This window comes from Otolemur garnettii, unplaced genomic scaffold (assembly GCF_000181295.1).
Source record: "Otolemur garnettii isolate 467f Iridium unplaced genomic scaffold, OtoGar3 scaffold00111, whole genome shotgun sequence".
NCBI classification, from domain to species: domain Eukaryota; kingdom Metazoa; phylum Chordata; class Mammalia; order Primates; family Galagidae; genus Otolemur; species Otolemur garnettii.
This window is the reverse complement of record NW_003852506.1, coordinates 2,892,483-2,899,478: the sequence shown is the minus strand read 5'-3', so window position 1 is coordinate 2,899,478 and position 6,996 is coordinate 2,892,483. Positions and strand designations below refer to the sequence as shown.

Sequence of the window (6,996 nt, the reverse complement as noted above, 5' to 3'; positions counted from 1 at the left end):
CGCCCGGCTATTTTTTGGTTGCAGCCGTCATTGTTGTTTGGCGGGTCCGGGCTGGGGATTTGAACCCACCACCTTAGGTGTACGTGGCTGGCGCCTTAGCTGGTTGAGCTATAGGCCTTGAGCCTACTTTGAAGTTCTAATTCCCCTCTAGGAACTCTAAATGTGGCCTTATTTGAAAATAGGATTATTATTTAAAATGAAGAGTAAGGTGGGCTCCTAATCCAATGTGACTGGTGTCCTTAATGAAGATAGTCATGCAGAGACACAGAGCACAGGGGGAATGGTGCATGAAGACAGGAGCAGAGATTGGAGTGATGGGTCTACAAGCCAAGGATTGCTGGCCACCACCAGGAGCCAGGGGAGGCCTGAAACAGATCTTCCTTAGAGGTCCTGCCTTGCCAATACCCTGACTTCAGACTTCTAGCCTCCAGAACTGAGAGAGAATAAATTGCTGTTGTTTTAAGCCAACAAGTTGTAGTACTTTGTTACAGTTTTTCCCAAGAAGATACACAAATGGCTGCTAAACCCATGAATATGCTTGATATTATTAGCTATCAGGGAAATGAACATCAAAGTCACAATGAAACACCACTGGACATCCACTGTGATGGCTGGAATAAAAAAGGCAGATAACAAGTTGATTGGATGTGGAGAAATTATAACCCTCAGACATCACTGGTGGAAATGAAAAATGATGCAGATGCTTTGGAAAACAGTCTGAGAGTTCCTAAAGAGCTAAACACAGAGTTGCGATATAACTCAGCAATTCCACTCCCAGGTATCCACCCAAGGGAAAGGAGAGCGCATGTCCACCCAGCAGCTGGTGTGTGAATGTTCACAGCAGCATCCTTTATAACAGTCAGCATCAGGGCTCTTAGGGATCCCTGGAATTGGCATGATGCAGTCCCTTGGCACTTATGAAATCCAGTCTTGATGATGATTTGCATGACATTCTCCATTTGTAAAGCTTTGGCAGAGAAATTTTCTTGATGTACTATGCAATGATAGTTCATCAAATGTGAGTTTGGGACAACAGTTGTATCATCTTCTATTAATTTTACAAGCCTTGGGTGGCACCTGTGGCTCAAAGGAGTAGGGTGCCAGGGCCGGCTCCATATGCCAGAGGTGGTGGGTTCAAACCCAGCCTCAGCCAAAAACTGCAAAAAAAAAATTTTACAAGCCTCTCTCTTTTACCTACCATCACCAGGGCACCATCGGTAACTATACCAGATATGTTGACAATGGATCAAGAAAATTGCTTTAACATATTTTTAGTGCTTTGTATACATCTCTTGATTTACTTGCATCTTTTAATGGCACTAAAGAAGCCATTTCTTTCTTTCTTTTTTTTTTTGGAGACAGTCTTACTTTGTCACCCTTGGTAGAGTGCTGTGGCATTGTAGCTCACAGCCATCATCTGCCTCAGCCTCCCAGAGTGCTACGATTACAGGTGTGGGCCACTGCATGTGGAAAGAAGCCATTTCTTCAGTGACATTATGTTTGCCATCATTACCTCTAATAAAAATGGCAAGTTGAGTTGTATTGATAGCATCGGTGCTGTCAGCCATCAAGAAAGCGTAAAATTTAAAATTAGCAGCTTTACTCACCAAACTTCTTTCCATAGATTTTCCAGTTTATTCAATTCACCTGCATATAGTCTGGTGTGACAAACTGATTTTAGAAACATCTCCGCCCTTTTCAAGGCAAATAATATGTGCCATGCTTTTTATACATTGCTTAATAGACTCACCATCAGTAAATAGTTTTTATTTTTTCCTTATTGAATGTGCTGCCACATAACTAGCCTTTATGATGGAATCATCTGAGTTGGGGCTTTAAAAAATTTTTTCTTGAGAAGACTTTTTTCCATTCCATTATTTTGCCCTTCTGACACATACTGAATTTGACAGGATGCTTTTGCATATAATGCCTTTTCAAATTAAAGTCTTTGAAAACTTGCACAAATTCGCTACAAATTAAGCAGAGTGTGTTACTGTTTGCCTCAAAAAACCAGTAGTCTTCCATCCACTTTTCATTGGACAATCCTCCTTCATCTATAATTTTTCCTTTTGGGGGTTCTGTTTTCTTTTTAGACACCATAGAAGCCATGCTGGCATCAAAAAATAATAATAGATAAGGGACTGTATTTACTTTTATTATGAAAACTAATAGACAGAAAAATAGCAAAGTTGGGCCCTTTCACATGTCTCCTGCCAATGCAGGGCCAGGTGGACGGGAGATTGTAAAGTATAGCAGGTGAGGTGTGAGGTGCTGCTGAGGTGTGGAAGGGCCCTTAGCTATCAACTAAAAATGCTTCTCTGACTTTCTGTTGATTTGGAATAACACAGGAGATGGTTTAATCCACACACAATGTGCTGCAGCAATTGCTATAATGGAGTCAGATGAAGTATTTTTCAAAAACACTAAATAACATGAAGATACATTCAACAATAACAAGGTGCATAAAAGGAAATCAGAATAAATACCTGTATAAGAAAAAAGGTAGGCTCTCTGGTCCTCCCGTTCGTCAGACAGCCGCTTCTTCTAGCACAGCGCCAGCCGCATCCCCGAGGCACCATGGTGAAAGTGAAGTCGGAATAAATGGCTTTGGTCGTATTGGGCGCCTGGTCACCAGGGCTGCTTTTAACTCTGGCAAAGTGGAAGTTGTCACTATCAATGACCCCTTCGTTGACCTCAACTACATGGTCTACATACTCCAGTATGATTCCACCCATGGCAAATTCCATGGCACAAAGCTGAGAACGGGAAGCTTGTCATCAATGGAAATCCCATAACCATCTTCCAGGAGCGAGATCCCACCAAAATCAAATGGGGTGAGGCAGGCGCTGAGTATGTTGTGGAATCCACTGGCATCTTCACCACCATGGAGAAGGCTGGGGCTCCCCTACAGGGGCGTGCCAAAAGGGTCATCATCTCTGCCTTTTCTGCTGATGCCCCATGTTTGCGATGGGTATGAACCATGAGAAGTACGAAAACAGCCTCAGCACTGTCAGCAATGCCTCCTGCACCACCAACTGTTAGCCCCCTTGGTAAGATCATCCATGACAACTTCAGCATTGTGGAGGGACTCATGACCACAGTCCATGCCATCACTGCCACCCAGAAGACTGTGGATGGCCCCTCTGAGAAGTTGTGGTGTGATGGTCGCAGGGCTCTCCTGAACATTATCCCTGCCTCAACTGGTGCAGCCAAGGCTGTGGGCAAGGTCATCCCTGAGCTGAATGGGAAGCTTACTGGTATGGCCTTCCATGTCCCCACTGTCAATGTGTCAGTCGTGGATCTCACCTGCCATCTGGAGAAGGCTGCCAAATACGATGATATCAAGAAGGTGGTGAAGCAGGCATCAGAGGGCCCCCTCAAGGGCATCCTGGGTTACACTGAGCACCAGGTCATCTCCTCTGACTTCAACAGTGACACCCATTCTTCCACCTTCGATGCTGGGGCTGGCATTGCCCTCAATGACCACTTTGTCAAACTCATTGCCTGGTATGATAATGAATTTGGCTATAGCAACAGGGTGGTGGATCTTATGGCCCACATGCCTCCAAGGAGTAAGAACCCCCAGACCACCAGCCCCAGCCAGAGCACAAGAGGAAGAGAAAGGCCCTTAGCTGCTGGGGTGCCCCTGCCTACTCAGTCCCCCACCTCACTGAAAATCTCCCATTGACATAATTTCCACACCAGACCCCCTAAAGAATGGGAGGGTCCTAGGGAGCCCCACTTTGTCATGTAACATTAATAGAGTTCTCTGAATTCAGCCAAAAAAAAAAAAAAAAAAGAAAGAAAAGAAAAAGAAAAAAGGTAGAGTGAAATATACCACTCATTGGACTGAACATCATTGGAAGATAATAGAACAATTAGATAAACAATTAACTGAAAAATCATAAAGAGTAGAACAAAATTAATGCATATTTAGAAGGAGCCAAGAGTTGCCTTGTTTCCCTAATTAAAAAAAAAAAATTATGCAGCACAGTGTTCCCTGAGTCTTTGAGTCTGTATTTCTGAAGGCTCCCATATCAGTGAAACTTCAGTTAAATAAATTTGTCATGCTTTTCTCTTGTTCATCTGGCTTTTGTTATAGTGGTGTCAGCCATGACCCTTGTGATGGGTGAAGAAAAGGTATTATTTTTTTTCTCCCCTCAAAGGATCAGGAAAAAAAGAAAAAAGCTCTATTCCAGCCTTCTCCAATTCATCCTCCATCCAGCAGCTAATGTGGCCGTTATTTTGTGACATTAATTAAATTATGTTACTCCCTACTTAAAACTTACTGAGGGACACAAAAACATCACACAGTCTGTATTAGTTTGCTAGGGCTACAGTAATACCGCATATCGGGTGACTTGAAAACTGATGTTAATATTTATTGTCTCACAATTCTGGAGGCCGGAAGTCTGCAATCGAGACGTCTGTAGGGCTGTTTCCTCCTGAGCGCCATGAGAGAAGCCTGTGCTCCAGGCCTCTCCTCGGCTTCTCTTCTCCTGGTGTCCCTCCACATGGCATTCTCTCTCTCCCAGGCCTATCTCTCTGTCAAATTTACCCCTTTTGGGGGGGAGAGGAGTAATTACTATGTTCTTTTTTTATTTCAAATTAATATGAGGATACAAATTTTTAGGTTACTTTGTTTTCAATTCTAAGGTAAAGTTCAAGCTGTAGTTGAGCCCTTCACTGGGGGGTGTGCTGAACACCCTCGGGTAAGATCCAACCAATCACCCTCTTCCCTTCCCCTCCCCTCTCCCCCTCCCCCCTCCTCCTTGCTAGACCATATTTGTGTTTTATTGTTCATGTGGACATGTAGTTGTTTATATATTGTTTTCATATTAGTATTGAGTACATTGGATTTTTTTCCATTCTTGAGAGACTTTACTAAAAAGAATGTGTTTCAGCTCCACCCAGGTAAACATAAAAGATGTAAAGTCTCCATCTGTTTATGGCTGAATAGTATTCCATGGTGTACATGTGCCACAGCTTGTTAATCCATTCATGGGCGGATGGGCACTTGGATTGCTTGCACATCTCAGCAATTTCCCCTTTCGTAAGGACAACAGTGATATTAGATTAGGGCCCACCCTAATGATCTTATTTTAACTTCACTACCTCTATAAAGACCTAGCTCCAAATAAGGTATCGGAGTTAGAACTCCAGCATATCTTTTGAGAGTTTGGGGGGACAAAATTCAACCCATAACAATGGCCCTCAAATCTAGTGCTATCAGGCCCCTGACTATTTCTCCAAACTTAGCTCTTCCTTTGTCCTCTGGACTCCACTGGACTCCAGCCTTACTGGCTTTTTGTCCAGACCCACAGTGTATCAAGAATTCCCTCCATCTTTGCATCTGCCTAACACTAACCCGTCGTCAGGGCTCAGCTTGGATGTTCTTTCTGTGAGAGAACTTCCCTGAACACACCTCAGCCAGTTTGGGATAATCTCACCCCACAGCCATTGTCTACCGAGGAACAGGCTCCTTTTTTCCTCCATGACATTATACATGGGTTGAGACTTCATTCTTCCACTAAGATTCTGGTTTTTTACCACAATAATCCACGTGATTAGCACATCGTTCAGCAAATGAGTTGCAGTAACAACATGAATGAATGACAGCATGTTAGTTATATGCACCGAGATAGTGTTACGGTGCCCCCCTTTTATTTCCTACTTTTAATTGAATACATGCACAGTCATCATAAGCCTTTCAACTCTCTTTTTGGAAGAAGATATAACCTGGACTATAAATTACAAAGCTAACAAAAAGAAGTTTTATTTATGGAACCGTTAGCAGGGTTTTCCTAAGAGGAGGAGTTTGGGAACTCCCCCTTTTCACTTTATACACTTTCTCACATACTTTTTGAAAATAGGTAGGGCAATTCCAGGATTAAATTTGTACAATTAAATTTAAGTTGTACTGTTAAAAATAAATAAAGCTAGAAAGTTTAAAGGAACTATTCACAACTGTAGAAATATATAACATTTAGTAAGAGAGAGTTCTGAATCTGGATGACATTATTCTGGACAATATTCATTTAGGGTTTTTCCCTATAGAAATTTTACATTCAGTAAAACACACACACACGCGACACTGTTTATCTAAAGCCCAGAGAGATGAGACATCAGTTATTTCTACCTCTTTCTCTGCCTGTCCCTCTGTCCTTCCTTCCTTTCTACAAATATTTATGAAGCACAGACTGAAATTCAGTTGCTGCATTAGGTGCTAGGATTACAAAGAAAGGATCAATATTGTGCCCTCAAGGTATTTAAACTTTATTTTCTGAAATCGCAAATTCATCCAGAAGTCTTTTATAAAGAAAGCCTATTTTCCAATCAGGAACATTCCTATTACAAATGATTGCAATGTGTAGATGACCGTCCCCTGTCCCCCCGGGAGGCTGACTTCAGACTCTGGTGTTCCACTTTGGATTTTATAAAGTGCCTTTACATATGTGATGTCCTATGATTCTCTTCAAGGTCCACTATAATCTTCATTTTACTGGTGAGACAATGGAGGCCCTAAGCTGCCAGTAAATAAAGCAAAGAGCCCAGAGTCGATGTATAGAATAGCTGCAGTTGGGACTGGGAGCGTCTGCCTCTCGGGCTGCCTGTTCTCACCATGCCACTATGCTGCTCTGCCCTCTGCAAAGGTTCGTCCTCTCATTCCTGATTTGGAAGCCAGGCTCTATCTCTGAATAGAACTTTTTTTGATAGTGTGTAAACTCGAGGACATTGTAACATGGCACTGAACTCAGAATCATCTAAGCAACTTAATAAAAGTACCAATACTATCGCCACCATCTAAATTTGGAGTAGCTGGGTGTGGTGGCTCACACCTATAATCCTAGCACTCTGGGAGGCCGAGGCAGGTGGATTGCTTGAGCTCACGGGTTCAGGACCAGCCTGAGCAAAAAGCGAGACCCTGTCTCTACTAAAAATAGAAAAACTGAGGCAAGAGGATCGCTGAAGCCCAAGAGTTGGAGGTTGTTGTCA

At 42.8% G+C, this 6,996-nt stretch overlaps 1 pseudogene across 1 annotated transcript; it reads left to right on the top strand.

Annotated features, from left to right (window-relative positions):
• The first annotated feature begins 2,687 nt into the window (after positions 1 to 2,687).
• Positions 2,688 to 3,799, top strand: LOC100959882 (annotated as a pseudogene). Its single transcript, XR_002775075.1, has one exon. The product of XR_002775075.1 is annotated as a glyceraldehyde-3-phosphate dehydrogenase pseudogene (transcript).
• Positions 3,800 to 6,996: the final 3,197 nt, after the last annotated feature.